General features: G+C 48.1%; 1 long non-coding RNA gene across 1 annotated transcript in view; it reads right to left on the minus strand.

Annotated features, from left to right (window-relative positions):
* Positions 1-12,658: 12,658 nt before the first annotated feature.
* LOC134729670 (uncharacterized) overlaps positions 12,659-20,673 on the minus strand; it is a 123,147-nt gene continuing 115,132 nt past the window's right edge. The window contains exon 3 of the long non-coding RNA XR_010110964.1: positions 12,659-15,998. This is a non-coding gene — a long non-coding RNA (uncharacterized LOC134729670). The remainder of the gene's footprint in view (positions 15,999-20,673) is intronic.

Genomic DNA, 20,673 nt, shown 5'->3' on the forward strand with positions numbered 1-20,673 from the left:
CCAGTCCCATCCCCAGACCACCCTTCCCACTGTTAGTGGAGTTCCCTTCCTAAAAGACTTCATTCCCTAGCTCTTCTCTTGCTCAGGTCATTCTGAAACATCCCCTCCCCCATTCGTCTACTAAATCAAGTCCAGACTCCTTTGCCTAATGTTTAAGACCCTTCATAATTTAGCCCCATCTGCCTTTTTAGGTTGCTGCTACTTTGTGCTCCAGGGTCACTCTTCTCACTGCCCTCTAAGTATCAGCAAATCTACAGCCTGGATCCCTCAACAGCTTGCCCATGATCCCCATCTCTGCCCTGTAACGTGGTCCCCATTCCATGCATGCCTGAACATGCGTGACCCTGCTGCTCCGTGGCTCATGTCCTTATCTCCTGCATACATCATTGTCTATACCACGCCCCACCCCTGCCTCAATCTCTCACACTACTGAAGGTACAGTGTAATCTTGGTCTTCCACCTTGAAAACCTATGCTGACCATTCTCTCGAGGCTGAGTTAGTCATCCATACCATTCTTTGGGCATTCATAATCTATCATTTGGTATTGCTAGTGATCTTTTTAGAGATTCAACCAGAGTTTGCAAGTTAATTGAAAACAGGTTACTATGCTCACATGTCCCACATTTCTGGAACAATTCAGAATTCAAATATTTTGCTCTACTGCTTCATATAACAAATAAAAATGACCCAAAATTCTAATATTTTGGCATTAAACTTATCTCTTAGATGGCCTCTTTCACCGGCTTCTCCCCAAATGCTGGATCAGGCCAGATGAGGCCATTACTTCTGCTCACTGAGGGGAAAGAATTATTTGTTACAGGAAACAGGGCTGACCCTGGAAACAAGATAACTTAGAGATATACCCAGCCATGGAGACCAGGTGTCAGCAAGGCCGGAACTGACCAAGGTCAACCACCAAGGAAGTCAGGGAAATAGGTCAAGATATAGACCGCTATATAGGGTTGTTCAGCACCTAAATGTGAAAACGCTGAACATCTTCCTGGGTATGTCTTTGACAGGTGTGAGTTGTAGGAGATGCCTAACATCTCTTGCAACTGAACTGCTGAAAAAAATCTTATGGTAGCCCCTCGACTGTTTTTTGCTTCAGAAAATAGAATTCTGTCCTTATGTAGATTTTTCTGTCCCACACCAGGCCACATAGTGAATTCTCAAGAGAGCCAGGACTGGGACCAAATTTTCTGACTTCAAGTATGGGGCCTTTTCATTAGACTGTTGGGCCCCTCTGCTGCTGTTGCATGGGCCGTGGTCCGACAGAGCTGTCATTGCAGGCGATGATGCAGTGAATGGGACAGGAGCCAGGAGGCTGGAACCCCTCGTCTCCACCGTTACCCAGGGTGTGCCTTGGCCTCGTCATTGGTGATTAGTTTGTGAACTTTGTGTAGGGCAGAGATGATCCATAAATACCAGAAGGCAGTCCCACTGCTCTCTCTTTTTTTTTTTTTTTTTTTTTTGAGGCAGGGTCTCACTCTGTCATCAGGCTGGAGTGCAGTGGCGCAATCTCGGCTCACTGCAACCTCTGCCTCCCGGGCTCAAGCGATTCTCCTGCCTCAGCCTCCCGAGTAGCTGGGACTACAGGCATGCACCACCATGCCCAGCTATTTTTGTATTTTTAGTAGAGGTGGGGTTTCATCACGTTGGTCAGGATGGTCTTGATCTCTTGACCTCGTGATCCACCCACCTTGGCTTCCCAAAGTGCTGGGATTACAGGCATGAGCCATTGTGCCCAGCCTTTCCTCTTTTCTTTCTATACACAAGCCTAGGGAGAGGAAACTTAATGTATCTCACATTCAAAGTTCCCAAGTCAATATACAGTGTAGCCGGGCGTGGTGGCTCACGCCTGTAATCCCAGGACTTTCGGAGGCTCAGGCAGACTGATCACTTGAGGACAGGAGTTTGAGACCAGCCTGGCCAACACGGCAAAACCCAGTCTCTACTAAAAATACAAAAAAAAAAAAAAAAAATTAGCTGGGTGTGGTGGCGGATGCCCGTAATCCCAGCTACTCCAGAGGCTCAGGCAAGAGAAACGCTTGAACCTGGGAGGCAGAGATTGCAGTGAGCCGAGTTCACGACATTGCACTCCATCCTGGGCAACAGAGTGAGACTCCGTCTCAAAAAGTAAAAAATAAAAAATAATTTTAAAAATATATATATATACACACAGTGTAATTGTACTCAACTCTGGATTTAGGTTCTCAATCAATTTCTGAATACATTATAGCAGTCCCAATTGTTTTTGAAATTTCCTGAAACTACTCTTATATTGCTAGGACCAGAATCCTTAGAAGCTCTAAAAGTCAAGATATCACCCCTGCTTTTTTTCTTTGCATGTTGCCTGTTGCTTCCCATTCCTTGGTATAATCAAGGTGCTGTTTGAGCAGCAAGATAAGGAGAGTGGGTTTCCTCTCCCTCCCCACCTGTCCTTCCTGCTTCTCTTTCTCCCTTCCTGCCCTTCCTCCTCCTCTTCCACCTCATTCTTCTCTCCCTCCCTCCACTCCCACCCAATGGTCTTGGGTTGAATTTTGAACTTTAAATGTTGACTTGTGCTGACCAGTGACTTCACCCACTGAAGAGGGGGAATGGGGTGATGGAAGTGAGGGTGGACTTCATTTATGCCTCATCTGGACCAGAATTTCTGTCCCATGTGACCTCAGACCTATTGGTTCCTCTAGTCCTGGTTGCTCATCTCGCCCACTTGCACAGCCCACCTGTGTGGCCGACTCAGGATTGACCCACCTGCTCTCTTCAGGCCATATTCCCACGCAGAAGTGGGTCCCACTCCTCAGGCCTCTGTGCTGGCCCTGTCTGTGGGGTTAGCATGCAGCCCTGCTCTCCATTTCCAGCTCAGAAGCAACTGGATCGTTGTAAGTGATTTCTATCTTTCCCAGCGCCCTGTTGGGCCTGTGGGGACTTGGCTTGGTTGGCTCAATTTTCTGAGTACAAGTAGAAACCTGAGGTTGAGTGAGGCAGGCAGAGGCTGGGCTGAGATATTGTAGGAGGGTAATATCAGGTCATTTCTCCACCATGCAGAGTGTAGTTTTTGTTGGTCTGTGTGTCAGTGTGGTTAGGGAGGTATTAGTATGTATATTTGAGTGAGCATACATACTTAGATTGCATGTGGGCTCTGATGTTTGTGGGTAGCAGGGGATATGGATATGTGTTCGCTATGTTAGTAAGCACATATAATGGTATCTGTTGAAGAAAGTCGTCTTGTGAAATGTGGGTGTTATGGTAGAGTGTACATTTTGGTGGAGTATGTCTGAGTGTAGCTGGTGCAAATACTAATTTGATCTTTCCTCTTTACAGACCTCATTGGTGACAACTTGACTTTGCTGCCCAGAGCTGATAAGAAACATCACCCGGGGAAGACCAGCTGCCTCTTCCTTGCTTCCAAATCAGGGTGGAAATACTGCTAAATATATCACAACTCTTTGCAAGCATCGTTGGGTGATGATCGGGACATCTTTGTGGGTTCCCTATCATTTTCTCACAAAGTTGAACCTTTCAAGGTCAGTTCTAGGCCAGCCAGTCTGGGAGTCATTCTTTAGAATCAGAAGAGAATTTAAGAAGAGGAGAAGATAAAATTGTCTCTAAAACCTGCTAATGAGAACTACAGGAAGGTGGGGATGCTAGCTACTTTTAATATTTCTGGTTTGAACCCCTTCCTCCACCCCAGAATGAACTGAGAGTAGGTACAGAAATAGATAATGCAAAGACGGTTAGGGTTGAGGGTAAGCAGAAAACTACCCATCTAGACCGAAGGAAGGCTTGCTAACATATCAGTAAGCAAACAGCTTTCTAATCTGCAGGTAACAAGTTTTACATCCCTGAGGACACTTTTTGAGATGGGACTTTGTTTGTTTGTTTGTTTGTTGTTTTTTGTTTTTTTGAGACAGAGTCTCGCTCTGTCTCCCAGGCTGGAGTGCAGTGGCATGGTCTCGGCTCACTGCAACCTTCACCTCCCAGGATCAAACGATTCTCCTGCCTCAGCCTCCTGAATAGCTGGGATTACAGGTGCATGCCACCATGCCCAGCTATTTGTGTGTGTGTGTGTGTGTGTGTGTGTGTATTTTTAGTAGAGATGGGGTTTCATCATGTTGGTCAGGCTGGTCTCAAACTCCTGACCTCGTGATCTGCCCTCCTCAGCCTCCCAAAGTGCTGGGATTACAGGCGTGAGCCACCGGGCCCAGCCTGGGGCTTTTTGAGACTCTATTGAAGGCTGAGGAAGAATCTGGAAGCTAAAGAGTAACCCATTCCACCACCTGCTCTGAAGATAGAAGAAGCAAAAAAAGATTAAATTCTACAAAAAGCACTTAAATTAGACAACAGAAGAATTTCCTGATACAAAGTGGGTGTCTAAGATGTGTTAAACAAGATGCCTGCTCCAGCCAGGACTCAGACACTCCTGGATGGAGAGCATCTTCACAGTTTGGGATAAAAGTGACTATACAGAGTGGTGGAGTGAAGGCTGCAGGCCCCTCCCCAAGGTGGCATCTAACCCCGGAGGTATCAGGACCTCAGAGGCTACCCACATGATTTCCAGCTGATGAGCAGAAATAGCTGTGGCAGGTGCAGGCTTCACTTGCTGCCACCAACATGGGAGCTCACCAAACACCCAGTGGCCAAAAGAACCAGGGTCTCTCTAAGCCCTGGGCTCACCGCCGGGCAAGCTTGGGTGCTTGGGAGGGCCATGGTTCTTCACAGTGCAGCCCCTGGATTTCTTCTCAATTTACTCAACTCTCTCTCTTGAATCCCATCTGTGCAGCTTAGAAGTCACAAATTAGAACCCCCCAAGGCAAAGCTGACCATAGATACAAATGGTTTTGTCTGTATAGTGTTTAAGCACTTAAAAAATTCATTGTGAACATTTAATAATTAGAAAGTGTCAAAATGAAAATATCTATAGTTTCTCTCTAAAAACCAGAAGATCTGTTAACACTGATCCCCCACTTCTATTTGGCAATGACTGGCCCCTAAGACAGGGGGTATGTCCTCTAGCTCACCACAGTCTCCACCTTTACCTACTGCATCCCTGCTGAGACAAAGTGGTACTTGCCATTTATTAAGGATGAATGCTGTTTTTTTTAAATTATACTTAATCTTCATTTGCATTACCTGCCTTCATTCTGGAAGTATTTGAGTTTGCATCTCCTGATAAAGAATAAATCTCAAAATTGTCATCTCTAACTTCACCTTTATTACAGAGCTTCCAATTCATTTTTTTCCAACTGAGAGCTGGACATCTTTGGAGCATTTTTCTGGTGTTTCAGTCTCAACATGTAACAGATCAAAGATACTTCTCTCCCTTCTTCCTTGTTTCTTAGTTCTTTCTCTCTCTCCTTAGTATTACCCTTCTTTTTCTGCTTTAAAAACCTTCAATAGCTTCCCATTGCCTGTAGTACTAATTAAAAATCTCTCATCTGACATTCAAATGGCTGCATACCAAGGGACCTTAGGATACCCATTCAAATCACCCAGGAAGTTTGATAAAAATTCAGATCACACAGCCTCTCCCTGAGATTCTGGACCCACCCACCTCAAACTACTGAATCAGTTATTAAGTATATACATACATATCATATATATATATGTGTGTGTGTATATATATATATATATATATATTTTTTTTTTTTAGACGAAGTCTCACTCTCACCCAGGCTGGAGTGCAATGGCGAGATCTTGGCTCACTGCAGCCTCCGCCCCCCACCGAGTTCAAGTGATTCTCCTGCCTCAGGCTCCTGAGTAACTGGGATTACAGGCGCCTGCCACCACGCCTGGCTAATTTTTGTATTTTAAGTAGAGACGGGGTTTCGCCATCTTGGCCAGGCTGGTCTTGAACTCCTGACCTCGTGATCTGCCTGCCTCAGCCTCCCAAAGTGCTGAGATTACAAGTGTGAGCCACCTCACCTGGCCTTTAGTTATTAGGTATATGAGAGGTAATTTATAGGAAGCACCTAGCATACTACCTAAGTATTATAGATGCTCAGCAAACCATGTCTCATAATTGCCAACTGTCAGAAGCAGGGTTTTCAGAAATAATCTACACAAAAATTTTAATTCTTCAGATGGAGAAAAGAAAGCCATGAGATGAAAAAAAGATGTCCAAAGTTACACAGCTACTTAGTGGCGGGGCTAGGACTAGAACCTAGATCTCCCACCCAGTCTAGGGCCCTTTCCATTAGGCCAGATTCCCATCATGTGACCCTGGCTTTATTCATGTATTTACTTACTCAAGGAATATTTATTGGGTTCCCCTGGGAGCCAGCGGTGGACCATGGTGGGTTTGGGAGTTGGTATCAGCATTCCAAGTGTCTATCTGGGGGTGAGGGCTGGAGGCTGAGTGTGTGAGATGGCCACTTGGAGACACAGAGGAGCCCAGGAGCAGAATGAGTTCAGCTACTCACATAGAAGTTGATGTTTCCTCAGGTGGTAGCAGGAATTTAGAGTACAGAGAAAGGCCCTAACCCTCACAGGGCAAGATCTTCAGTCAATGAGAAAGAGCGGCCGGGAGGGCCCATGTTGATGAGACAGTGGGATAAATGAACTTCGGAGAAAGGCATGAGGAATGATGGCAGGGAAAGGCTAACACAGAGCAAGATGCATTGGTCCCCACTGCCTCATTCTGAGGAGTGTTGGGTGAGGCAGAAAAACAGGCTTCTCTTGACACAGCTCGTTTGAGGGAATGCCAGGAGATGGAGAAAATGCTTGGAGGGGTGAGGATATAGGGGACTTTTCTGGGCCCAAAGGGGGCTCAATGAAAGGGTTTGGAAAGGAGGGTGGTGAGAGTTAGACTAGCACAGAGCACACCCACAGTGGAATGGGGATGAGAACATGTGTCCTTCGGACAGTGACCAGCATCCATAGAGGGAGTGAGGATTTTAGTCTTGGCTGGACCTTGGAGGTGGCAACCAAACACAGGGTTCTAGGAGAGAGGCCTGGCAACTGAGACATGAGACCCAGAGTGCTGGACAGGGCAGAGAAAGACAACCTCCAGGGAACTTCCATTTCTGCTGTCAGGGGCCAGCCATTGCCTTGATGACTGCAGAGTGGTCTTCGTGTCTCGGAGGGACAGGGCCTCCAGGGTCCTGGATGCAGGCTGTGTGCTCCCCTAACTCACCTCTTCATCCTCTCCATGCTACTCTGCATCGCGTTGGCTGCATCTGTGTTGCATACCACACAGGCCCACTCTCCTGCTGCTGGGAGGGAGGGGCTGGAAAGTATTAGGAATTCATCAAGCTTGTAACTAAAGCTGACTCTATGCCAGGCCCCATCTGGGGAAGGAATCTGCTCCCCCAAAGGCATGTATTCCCCTGAGGGTTGCTTCTCAGCTGCTGTGCTCTACTAACCCACTAGTGTCTGTGGGAAGATGAATGATCTGGGCTTCTCACCCTCCTTTGCCACCCTGGCTGTGTGGTCAGGGAAGGGTGAAGGCAAGAAGGATGGCGGGAGGTACAGGAGAGAGAGTGAAGAGGGGATGAGGTGGGAGCTGGGGAAGGGGAAGAGACGTGGACAGATGGCCAGACCAATATGGCTGGAAAGGTCCCTAGTGATGTGTTTTTGTTTCTGCGACTCCCTCGGTGTATCAGGAGCAAAAGGATGGGAACGATCTGCTAAAAGTCTGTTATCCTGGAGGCCCCCCAAGAATGTGACCTCCCACACCTTCTCCCTCTAGGCCTTCTATGGTACGAGAAGGTGTGACTGAAAGTGCCAGAAACTCACAGGGGAACACATGGACTTGGGACAGAAGCAGATCTGAAGCTGAATTTATTGCCTCTTTCCCAAATTTAGAAGACAGACATGTTGTAAACCCTCCTCATCCTCACTCCCAGGGGCCCAGGATAAACCCCCTTTATCTCCAGACGAAAAACAAGAGAAGAGGCCCTGAACCTATTGGAGCTTCCCCAGATGTTGTTTTGGCAGAGCTGTAATGGGGCTGGGCCTCCTGGGGCTGAGTGTCTGGGGCAAGCAGGAAGCTGGCATCACAGCTGTGACAGCCAGAGACCACCTGGGGGATGGGGGCTGAAGGGAAGAGGTAGACAGATTCAGAAAGGAGGACACAAGAAAAAGTCTAAAGAAGAGGTACTGCAGCTTCTCACCTGTGGCCTCCTGTCTCTGGGCCTGAGGTGCTTCTCTACTGCACCATGGGCTCAGGTCCAGGGATCCATGTGGTTTGGAGGAAGGAGCTAGGAGAAAGGGAGAGATGGTTGGAGTTCCCTGAGCCTTAGTTTGCTTATATGTAACAAAAGAGTATTGGGCTAGGAGACCCACCCTGCCTCTTAATCTGTCATCTATGGTTCACATTGATGACTCCTTGGGTCCTAGTGGAATACGTGATCACCTGCCAGCAAAAGAGGATTTTCCTGATGAGGTGACAGATATCCTGGAGCCCTACTTCCTGAGCGGATCCCATATCCAATTACTGGCCCAGTCCTGTCAGTTATCCTCTTGAAATACCTTCTACTCAGCATCACTGAAGCCACCAACCATTAGATCGTTCTTGGATAGTTTCAACAGTTCCCTAAGTGGTCTCTTTGCCTGAAGTGCTTCCCTTCCTGCCCTTTCCTCAGTCCATACTCTGCTGTCAGAGCTCCTAAACTACAGGTCTGCCTTGTCTCTTTCATGTTTAAAAGCTCTGAAGGCTCCCTACAGTTGAAAGTTTAATTCTTGGTTTGGCCTTCAAGGCCTTTACAATCTGGCCAACCTCTAAGCTCAATTAACCCATTCTCAGTGTTTCTCAAATACATACTTTGCACTTTCATACCATTGTGCCTTTGTAGTTTCAACAGTGAGGTCTTGCCATGTTGCCCAGGCTCTGGAGTGCTGTGCTTATTCACAGGCATGATGATAGCTCCCTACATCATCAAACTCCTCACCTGGAGTGATCATCCTCCCTCAGCCTCCTGAGTAGCTGAGTGCCCAGCTTATTGTACCTTTACTCATATTATTTGCTCTGCCTGAAATTCTCTCTGTTCAGCTCTTTGTCCATCAAAAAGCTGACTAATTATCTCCGTGCAAGTGATACAGAAGGAGTGAAAACATTATTTTTCCCACATTATTGAAGAAAAAAGTAAGGCACATATAGGGCAATGGACATGTCAGGAAAGTCTCTAAAAAGGGGGCTGGGGTGGTGGGGTGAGAGTGGGCTAGGGAAGGGTGGGAAAGGATTCTTCTAAATCCTACTTCCTCCATCCCTTCCACTAAGAATAAGGTTGGGGAGGAGTGGAGAGGAATCTTTATTTAGATTAAGAATGGGTGGTCTGAGCTGCTTGTTATGATATACTAGTCTTTTTTTTTTTTTTTTTTTGAGACAGGATCTCACTCTGTTGCTTAGGCTGGAGTATAGTGGCACGGTCTCAGCTTACTGCAACCTCCATCTCCCGTGTTCAAGCTATTCTCCTGCCTCAGCTTCCCGGGTAGCTGGGATTACAGCTGTGCGCCACCACACCTGGCTAATTTTTGTTATTTTTAGTAGAGACGGGGTTTCCCCATGTTGGCCAGGCTCGTCTCGAACTCCTGACCTCGAGGGATCTGCCCACCTCGGCGTCCCAAAGTGCTGGGATTATAGGCGCCTGGCCTTATATCAGTCTTGTTTTGATGATGACTGGCCCCGATGGCATATAATTATGCTTTTTTACATTGGTGTCCCTGGATGGGCTAATTAAATTTTTGAACTGACGGATTTGTTCTAGTGCGGTAGGCAGAGCACATCCCTTAAAGCCACACTGCCTAGGTTCAAATCCTAGCTGTGCTATCTTAGGCAAGTTATTGAAGCTTTCTGTGCCTTAATTTCTTTATCTATAAAATGAGATTAATAGTAATTCTTACCTCTTAGAGTTGTTGGGAGAATCAAATGAGTTTACAATACTTAGAATAGTGTCTGGCACATAATAGTGGTCAGTACATGTTAACTATTATTACTTGTAATTTATACTTTGCTTACTTCCAAGAAGAATTTGAGACAGCTTAAAATATTAAACCACATAGAGGATGATTTTATGTGTGTATTTATATTATATTAAAGATCAGAAACGAATTGGTAGTAGGAGGAAGAAAGAGAAAGATAGATATTTACAAACTTGTTTGAATCAGATACTTCTTTGACACCTAAATTTATCTTTGAACTTCCAGGAAGCCAAGGTAAAAAGGGAAATACCTGCATTATATAGTTTTCATTGTGAAATATAAAAAAGCATTCAAGTTAGCCTGTTAAAACCCACCCCCACCAGCCCGCTACATCCACACATTCCTCAAGAAGAAATTTATGATATGAATCCCTATGTTGGAATACTGGAGCCAAGGAATCTGAAGTTGTTCTCAGTTGGCATTTAGTATCTTCCTCAATTGGGTTTACCTTTCATAAGAGCGCATAACGACAACAGAAGTAATCAGGATAATGGCTGGGATAGTAACAATCAATATCATCTCTACATTTCTTTCTATCCTTATTTCAGGGTTTCCTTCCTTCCCTCTTGGCTCAGGAACTCTCTGAGGTCAGGGGTTGAGCCTTGCTCGGTCAAATAGTCAGGTGGCCCCAGGTGGTTTCAGCTGCCTCCCTGAAGCATTAGAGTTGTGTAGAAGCAAGGTGGGACCCATGGCAAAAACTCATGAGGTGAATGGAGACAGGAAGGTTATGAGGTATGTCTAAGAGGGCTTTGAGACAATTGAGCTCCCAAACATGTAACAGAATGATTATCTTAGTGGGAATGGGTAAGCTCCTAGAAAGAGAACAACTCTCTGTCCCCTACTTTTTGAATTCAGCAGAATCTATTGTAAGTCAATATCCTTATGTAAAAACATTGCATAAGTCCAGGAAGACCACCACCACGATCTTCCAGCCTGACCTGCCAGGCTTAAAAAAAGCGGCTCGGCCAGGCGCAGTGGCTCACACCTGTAATCCCAGCACTTTGGGAGGCTGAGGTGGGCAGATCACCTGAGGTCGGGAGTTCAAGACCAGCCTGACCAACATGGAGAAACCCTGTCTCTACTAAAAATACAAAATTAGCAGGGCGTAGTGGCGCTTGCCTGTAATCCTAGCTACTCGGGAGGCTGAGGCAGAAGAATCGCTTGAACCTGGGAGGCAGAGATTCCAGTGAGCCGAGATTGTGCCATTGCATTCCAGCCTGGGCAACAAGAGCGAAACTCCGTCTCAAAAAAAAAAGAAAAACAAAGTGGCTCTTTGCCTACGAACTTACACACTCAGAAGCTTTGGACCTATCTCGTTGAATTCTTAGACAGGTTCAGAGGTGTGGCTGGAGGTTAGAGCTGAATTACTCCACAGAAGAAAACAAGAGGAATCTATATTTTTGTTCCTGAGAGAGAGCAGCAAAAAAAGGGGGCTTGAGTAACCTTAAAATGGTGTTGGGAGGGCCTAGAGCCAGTGTGAGAGAGGAAGCCGAGGGAAGTTTAAGAACAGAAATGCCCCACACTCCCTTTTTAAGCTCTTTACATTTTTGCAAAATTAACCACCTCAGGAGACCCCAACCTTCACTAAAGCCCATGATGTACATACAGACCTTGTAAGGAGTTCATATGAAGAAACAAGAGACAGGGCTGACATGGCTCACAACAGTGAGAGCGCTCAGCGTCAGCAGGATGATTCCCAAAAGGAACTGACTTGAGATCCCAAAGCCAGAGGCACTGATGAGAAGGAATGTCTTCTCCACCCTCCATCCCCACTTCCAGGGGAATCTGGAATATTTTGAGGAAGACTATTGGATCACTCATCGATCTTCGAATAAAACATTGAACCAATCTTGCCCAGCACCTAAAGAGCAGTTGGGCACAGCTGACGAACAGTTTACCCACTGGGAGCATGGAATTAGGTGTCACCTTCAAACACCTGATGCTTAATGAGGACAACCATCTCCAAAGGGAGGATACCTGCCTGCCCACTGTGCAGTCTACTTCTTGGCAACCTAGCACAGTCCTCCCTGAGAGAGGGTTCCGTGGGGGCTCATTGAAGCCAATGAGTGGGGAGGAGAAATGCTGCAGAAATTTACCATGTCTGGCTGGCCCTATGGCTCACTGCCATTTATGTATGGGTCACATGGGTCACAAATCAATCACTTGACCTCGTGATCTGGATACCTTTTGTCGTCTTTGTCCTAGAGTGATCAAAGGAAGGAGATTTAGTCCCCACCCTCAGAGGTAGAGAGTGTGGGTTCTTCATTCTGACTGAGGAGAAACGGTTCCTGCCCGCAGGACACTGCAAGTTCCCAAGGAGGGAGAAGCATCCACATCGAGGACACAGACGCAAAGCTGCCAGGAGACAGGCAAATGTGGGCAGAGCCACACTGCACAAACACGATTCACAATTAACCAAGGAGTTGGAGTGAAGGTGCCAGCAGGAAATAGCTTGTTGGCCTGGGAGTTTTGAGCTGAGCTGGATTTGGAAGGAAAGAGTTCTTACTAGCAGCAACAGAAGACAGTCATGTGCTGCACAGTGTCCAGTACTGTGCGAGGCGTTTGCACGATGACCGCTCACCCACGGTTCCCCTCCCTGCTGGAAGGATCATCTCCAGCATGCTCACCACTTGCTTACTAACAGAGGCCCCAGACAAACAGCTCGCCATAGTACACACAAGAGGCAAACTCCGGATGACTTTATTTACACAGCTTAAGCTTTTCAACAGGGTCAGAGGGCATTCTCAAAGCACATGGGTGTGGCCCGGGAAAGGCAGGTTCTGGAGGGGGCTCCTGAACAGGTTCCTCCTCCCTGGCACCAAGTGACCACCTGTAAGTCTGAATAGCACTTTACAGCTTGCAAAGCTGTTTTACACCAAGCAGAACACTCATCTAGTCCTTACAAGGCTCGAGGCCAGTATCCTCCATATTTTATGGAGAAGGAAGCTGGGGCCTGAAGAATTATAAGACAAATTTAAGGCCCCAAGGCAGAGGCAAGGATGTCCTTTCTACCACCCGACACTGGCCTAGCATCACAGCCTTCCGGCCGTGGACTTTGGGATGCAGAGCATTCAGGGACTATCAGAGTGCATCAATGAAAGGCCACCTGGTCATCTGCATTTCAATCTAGCTCTGCACATTTCATGAGAAACCCAAAGAGGGAGGATGCAGAGCGACAGCGTCTGGGAAGGCTGCCCGCCTGGGCTCTGGCTCTTGGGAGGAGACAGGGAGGCCGGCCTCCCTTTTCCAAATGCGGATCACCTTTGCCCCGGCCTGGGCATTGTTTGGGAGAGGAGAGCCTGGCCCTTGATGGCTGGCAGCTGTTGCCCTCCCCAAGAGCGCCCCTGCCCTGCCGGCCCCTCCGGAGTCTGTGCCCATATAAGGGAAGCACTTCCCGGCAGCTGAGGTAGAGGCTGTGACGCCCCCAGTCCACGTCAGCGGCCGGCGGGAGGCGGGAAAGCCCAGCAGAAAAACAAGTGACGCGGCGCGGGAGGGAGGCGGCGGGTGGCGGGTGGCGGGAGGGAGTGGCCGCGCCTGCCTGGTTAACCCCTGCCCAGGCGGCTGGAGCCAAGGACTGAGCGCGGCCAGCCAAGGTCGTGGGCTGTCTTTGCCCTTCTGTGTGAATGGGGGTGTGGAGCGGGGAAAGTCGGGGGCCAGGGGCTGCGCTGGTGACACCTGCCTGAGCACTTCTGTCCTGGGGTGGGTGCAGGTGTTTGTGCTCTGGAGGATCTGCTCTTTGGGCGTCCAAATGTGTTTCACAGCCTGTGCATTTTGCCTGGTGGTGTCAAGGACGCATATGACATGGACAGCCATGGTGTGTATTTTTACTGCAGAGCCCAGGGATTTTCCCATAGGTGTTTAAAGACAATCACATCTCCTATTGAAACTCAATCTCTTCTGTCCTGAAACAAGCAAATAAAAAGAACAACTGGCATCTGTGTTTCCAGAGAACCCCAGAAAGTCTCAGAAGAGGCACTGCTCTAAGGGGACTGGCTTCTCATTAGCCAAGTGGCCTCCCCATGTCTTCCCCAGGACCAGTCAAATAAAAAGGTCTGGCCTAGGGGCTGACGGAGAAGCAGCCTGAAAAACGAGGGTTTCCAGAGGCCTCCTGCCAGGCAGAGGCCAAGAAAAAAACAGAAAATGAAGAGAAACTGCGATGAGAACTCAGGGCTCATCATGGAGCCTTCACTGTCCTGGGGCAGGTTGGGGGAGGCACTCTGATTTCTGAGTCCAGCTGAGCACTCAGATAAAGCCTGTTGGAGTGCTGTTCTCAGAGGCCTGCCTCGTCTCACCTGAAATTATGGGTGTGCGTGCCTGCCTGTGGTGGGTTGGGGAGTAAATTGGCTAGCTCAGCCTCCGGGGAAAGTCCCCAGGGCCTCCCAACCATCCCTTCACACCCACAGTGCTTAGCCACCCACATTCGCTCCTCTATCTAAGACCTACTTCCTCTCTCTACTTCCCCTGGCCCAGTCTCTCCACGGTAGAGAGTTGTCTGGGGGGAAAACTCACCCCATCCCCAAGCTCTGGGTGCTGTGATAGAGTGGGAGTTTGAGGCATGAAAAATAGCTAGTGGCCCTCCTTGGCAGGGCATTGGCGGAGGATGTGGCAAGTTTGCTTTGGCTGTGGGCATGGTCCCTGTCTCTGAGGCTTACCCTCACGGTGGCTGGTGAACATGGTTTTATGCCTGGGAATTTTAAAGGCTGTGGGAGGGGCCTTCCTTCCTCAGGAGCCAGTGTCCTGGGACTGGATGATACCAAAGGTGTTGAAGAATAAAAACAATGGGGTAGTGTTTGTGTTTCTGCCTGGACAGTACTGCATAGTGGTTATGGGTGGGCTTTGGGGTCAGATGGGACCTTAGCTCTGCCACTTGCTGGTAGGTCTTCTGGCAAGTTCCTAACCTCTCTGAGCCTCAATTTCCTTGTCTGAAAAATAGAAGTAAAAGTATTAATCGTATTGATTCTTTTTTTTTTAGGCAGGGTCTCACTCTGTCACCCCAGGCTGGAGTGCAATGGCAGGATCACAGCTCACTGCAACCTTGACCTTCTGGGCTCACGCGATTCTCCCACCTCAACCTCTGGAGTAGCTGGGACCACAGGCAGGCAACATCACACCTGGCTAATTTTTTGGGTATTTTTTGTAGAGATGGGGTTTTGCCATGTTGCCCAGGCTGGTCTGAAACTCCTTGAGCTCAAGCAATCCATCTGCCTCGGCCTCCCAAAGTGCTGGAATTACAGGCATGAGCCACCGCACCTGGCCTGTATTGTTCTTTTGAAGATAAAAGGAAATCACGTTTATTAAGCATTCTGCACATATGTTCACTCTTTCCACAATATTTGCACACCCAGCTCATAGTAAACACATTAAATAGTGACTTTTATTACTATTAGCAGTGGTAGCAGTATCATAAAAGTCCTCAAGGACATCACATGGAGAGTTAGTCGGAGTCACCAGGTGTTCCAAGTTTGCCTTTGGCGGTCTCCTGCCTCTCAGCTTTCTTCGAGGTTGCTCTGGTACCTCATCACCTCCACCACCTCCTCCACCATCCTGACCTCAGCCTGGCCTGGAAGAAAGTGCAATGAGTGTGGAAGCACAAGACCGATGCTTCCACCCCAGCTTTGCCCTGCCCTGGGCCATTCCACCCTTCTGAGCCTCCATTTCCTTATCACTGAAATGGGGAGAATACTTTCTGGCTGGCTTCATTTATTGTGAGAGTCAGGAGAATAAACGTTTGTGAAAATACTTTGAAAACAGCCCCCACCTGTCAGTTCTCCACCAGGTGAATTCTCCCCTCTCATCCTCGGCACCAGCTCCTACCCCATTCCTCCCCTTCAAGTCTCTCTCTGTAGATTTTCATGGCTTTGGGCATTTTGTTCACAGCTCTGTTGACATTCCCTTGACCTCAGAATTCTGGAGGTGCCTTAATTCCGACTTCCCCTATAGACGCCTCCTCAGGGCAGGAAATATGCCTTATTCATTCATCCTGTGATTCCAGTGCCAGGCCCAGGAAGGGCACATAGTAGGAGCTCAGTCAGCGCTGATTCCCTTTCTTCTACCAGCAAATCCCAGGGATGGAGGCCTGAAAAAGAACCCAGAATTTAGGGGAGCAGACTCTGTCCTCCAAGAGAGAGGGGTTGGGGAAGAAGGGAGGACAGGAGGAAAGGAGGGGAGTGGCCCTTTGCTATGCAGGCCAAAGGATGCCCGCTGTCACCACACACAGGCGCAAGGTAATACCAGTCTCCATAGGGTGACATGGTGCTGACTGGTTTTACTCAGCAATCCCAAGGCTGGGAGAACCTCTGAGAGCCTCAGCAGAGGGCCAAGCCCACTCTTCCTGGTAGGAAAGCAGACATTCTGCCTAAAAGGGAAGTCCTTGGGTAACAAGTTCCACTTCCTCACAGCCAGGGCACTAACCTAAAACCCTACCCTCTCCTCCTCCCCCACCGCACAGGCAAACCATTTCCTCTTCTGCTGAGCTCATGGAAACAAAGAACAGCTGTCCTGTCATTGATTGGTTTAAAAATAAGAGACTCTTGCTTTACCTCCCCAACCCCCCACCCCGACCTCTGATGACCAAACATCTCAGCACAGTCCCCCTCAGGCCTCCACCCACTCCCCTGGGGACAGAGGGGCAGCCCCTGGGCCGCCCACAGGCTCCCTCCTCCTCCCTGTGGGGACCAGCCTCTGCCTGCCACTGAGCCACACCCGTCCACCTTCGGTGGGGTGACTGCAGCTGCCCAGCCACTGGCTCTTACCAGTGTGGCCTTGGCATTCACACTTTTGCCACCATAATTTTGTCTCTGCAGTGGGCCTTGCACAAGGCTGGGAGGAAACAGCCTCTGTAGAAATCAAGGTTTCCTGCTCTGTGAGGGCTGATGCGGTGCCATGGAGATACCTCCTGTGACTTTGCCAGGCAAACTGGAGGCCAGGGGAAAGATCGGGAGTGTGAAGTCCTGACTTCACAGCTACTCAGAAACCCCTCTAAGCCTCAATGTTTTCATCTGAAAAATGACAGTGGCAAACTGCTTATAGAGGGACTGTCAGGATCAAACGAGATATGGTTATGAAGGCGCATTGAAAACGGTGCCACCATGGACACACGAGTTGCTATTTCTGCCTGCCACCTCCACAGACCCCAGATCACCACCAGCTGCAATCTCTACAAGTGGCCCTGCCTTCCTGAAAACCCCAAACCAAGACTTGCCTCCCTGGGCATCTGAGTCCACCCCATCCTGTCTCCTCGGGCTTACTTACTCAACCTACACCACAGGGAAATGCACCAGTTGCTTAAGAGGTGTGGAAAGTTTCCTCCAGTTTTTTCCATGGTTTGTGTGCTTGTCTTACCTGTCCCGCCTCCTTCCTAGCACCGTGGGAGTATAAGCTGGCTCCTCTGCAATGGATCCGTGGCCAGTACCTCTGTTCCCTCACAGCACAGGATAACAATAAGTGTGCCAAATGGAAGTGTGTGTGTGGGAGAGGGCACACAGCCAGATGGCTCCTTGGGGCAAAGCCTTATTTCTACCACATAGGACTTTGTAGACAATCACTCTCTGGCTATAGAGGGGTTTTGTGCTCATTTTCTGTTGTGAATCAAGCTAATTTTGGATTCACTGGGATACAATAGTGAACTGAAAGGCAGTTGCCTGCAGGAGGAGCTCAGAGAATCAAGCAGAGCCAAGCCCTGGGAAGCCTTTTAGAGGATGATTTGCAGAGAAGGAGTGTGACAGTCATAAGTGTCCCACGCTCTCAGTCTTCAGCAGGCTGTCCCTCCCAGTCCCAGGTTCACCTTGCAGAGGTGTGGTGGAGAACAAGCGTGCCCAGCAGCTTCCCGTCTGAAAGCCAACTGGCACAGCCCACCTCCAGTGGGCCACCCATGTTTCTGGGGCCAATGAGCCTCTGAGCTGGGAGGTCCTGGCCAAAGAAACGCCCTCCTGCCTCAGAGAACAGAAAGTTCCAGAAGATCCAGGGTAGCTTTATTCCTGACTTAGCAAGCAGACCTAGAAGTGGGATGGAGAAGGGCTTTTGAATCTCCCTCCAAAGGTCCAGAGAAATCTCCTTGGAAATTTGATTGATTATTGATTATTGTAACAAGAGTTTCTCCTCCCCCAGGAAGCTCCCCAGAGTGGTCTTCTTCTAATAGAGGCAGAACTGTGTGATGGGTGGTCGGAGGTTCCGGCTGCTGTGCCAGACGGCTTGGGTTCAAATCTTATCTTTAACAGTTACCTAATATTCACTGTGCTTCAGTTGCCTCATCCATAAAGTAGAAATTACAATGATATCTATCACATAGGATTGTTTTTGATTAATGAGTTACTATGTGCAAAACACTTAGGGCTCAGTATTGTTATTATAAGAAAGAACTTTACTTAAGAGGCTTCCTAGTTTAATTTCTCTACCATTATGAAAAGAAATTATCTCCCTGATTCCGACACCTTTATTTCTTTCTTTTTCTTTTTTTTTCTTTTTTCTTTTTTTTTTTAAGAGAAGGGGTCTCACCTTGTTGCCCATGCTAGTCTCAAACTCCTGGGCTCAAGCCATCCACTCACCTCAGCCTCCCAAAGTGCTGGGGTAATAGGCATGATCAATATATAATATATATGACATTATATATAATATATTATGTTTCTCCTGGCCTCTGAGCTCCAGGTTCAGCAAGAGGAGAATGCTCAGTTCCTTCCTGTGGACTAAAAGCCACAGGAGACATTCATCAACAGCAATGGGGTGATGAGAGCCATTTGGGAGTATTAGGAAGTGGAAGGTCTGAGAACCTTTTCAAACTAAGAAACCCACCTGGCCAAGGTGTCCCTGACTTGACTCATTCAGTCCCTATCCTGCCATATATTTATTATAACTATATTATATCCCAGAACTTTCACATTTATTGTGTTATTTAATCTTCATGATGATCCCACAGAATAGGCTATAAAGATCTTATCAGAGAAGGCAACTGGGACCCTGGGACGGGTCTCCCACTTCCTGTCCTACTGAGAAGGATCCCATCCATCTTTGCCCCAGGCCATTCCACTGAGGAAGCTGCAAGGTGGTTCCATGGAGGACCAGTTCAGAGTCCATAATAACAGGATGACTTAATGACAGGTTGAATCAGTTTGTTATTTGGAGCAGGCACTGCAGGGAAAGGGCTGGCCATGTTAGACGTGGCTCATCCTCTTCCCTCTTCAAAAACACTCCCACTTAATGCTTGACCTCCCAGAATCAAGGAAGTACGTGGCCTTATTGCTAGAGCCAAAATTTGCAGAGTCAAGTGCACATCCAGCCTGCTAACAAGAAATTCCAGGTGCCCTGAGGACAGTGGTGCTGGCCTCAAAGTCACAAGAGCTTTCTGGGTTTAGGGTCACCCTGCACTGATTCTGGGGAATTGGGAGTAAGACACAGAACCTCTCCATACACTTGGCCTGGGAGGATCATCCTGCCCTGCTCACAGGGGAGAGGGACAGAGCCTGTCAGTCCCAGCCCCAGCTCTCCAGCATGATGCCAGAAGTCAGGAGCCTGGTGGACTCTCTGGCTCAGCCACCGACTCTCTGGGTCTCAGACTTCTTCATTATAAAGTGAGGATGTCGGACTAACCGTACCTAAGATAGCCATAAGCTTGGACAGCTGGGATGACCTTCTCTGTCCCAAATTACCCTAATTCCTTCCATCTTGTGTCATTTGCCTTCCACTTATTGGTCTTATATACATCTTTATAAAGGATTTTATCAGTTTAGTTAAATTCAACATTCTCCAAGCAGCTGGTATACACCCGACATTGACCCGATACTGGGAAATCAATGGTGCTGAGATATCTGTTTTCAGAGTGCTTCCAGTCTAGCAGAGGAAGGCAGGCAAGAGAACAGACAATGAGACCAGGGTCTCTGGAAGCTGTGGGAGGGAGAAGAACAGAGAAAAGATCCCACCAGGCCAGAAGGGGTCTTCCTGAGGTGACTTGGGTCTGAGAAGAAACTCACCCCGTTCCAGGAGAAGTAGGGGCAAGGGAGAAGGGGACTAACATTTTTTGTTTGTTTTGTTTTAAGATGGGGTCTCACTATGTTGCCCAAGCTGAAGTGAATGACTATTCACAGATGTAATAATAATGCACTGTAGCCTCAAACTCCTGGGCTCAAGGGATCCCCTCACCTCAGCCTCCTGAGTAGCTGGGACTATAGGTGTAAGCCATTACAACTGGCTGGGGGGACTAACTTGTAAGTTATTATTATTTATTTATTTACTTATTTTTGAGATAAGGTCTGGCTCTATCGCCCAGGCTGGAGTGCAGTGGTGTGATCTCAGCTCACTGCAGCCTCCGTCTCCCAGGCTCAAGTGATCCTCTCACCTCGGCCTCCTGAGTAGCTGAAACTACAGGCACGCACCACTACACTTGGCTAATTTTTGTATTTTTTGTAAAGATGGGGTTTCGTCGTGTTGCCCAGGCTGGTCGCAAACTCCTGAGCTTAAGCCTCAGACTCCCAGAGTCTTGGGATTACAGGCATAAGCCACTATGTCCAGCCTTAAGTAATTATTTCTAATAGACCAAACACCATACTAGACAACTTATATGTATTATTTCACTTCATTCTTATAGCCTTTTGAGTAAGTATTAAGCCCATTTTACAGATGAACAAACTAACGTTCAGGGTGCCTAAACCCACACTGTAGGGTCAAGCTGAGACTCAAATTCAAATCTGCCTGATTCCGAATCCACGCTCTTTCCGCCCAACTAACAGAGTGTGAAGGGCACGAATAGCTGTGACTTTGAA

The sequence above is a fragment of the Pan paniscus genome, chromosome 1, assembly GCF_029289425.2.
Source record: "Pan paniscus chromosome 1, NHGRI_mPanPan1-v2.0_pri, whole genome shotgun sequence".
NCBI lineage: Eukaryota > Metazoa > Chordata > Mammalia > Primates > Hominidae > Pan > Pan paniscus.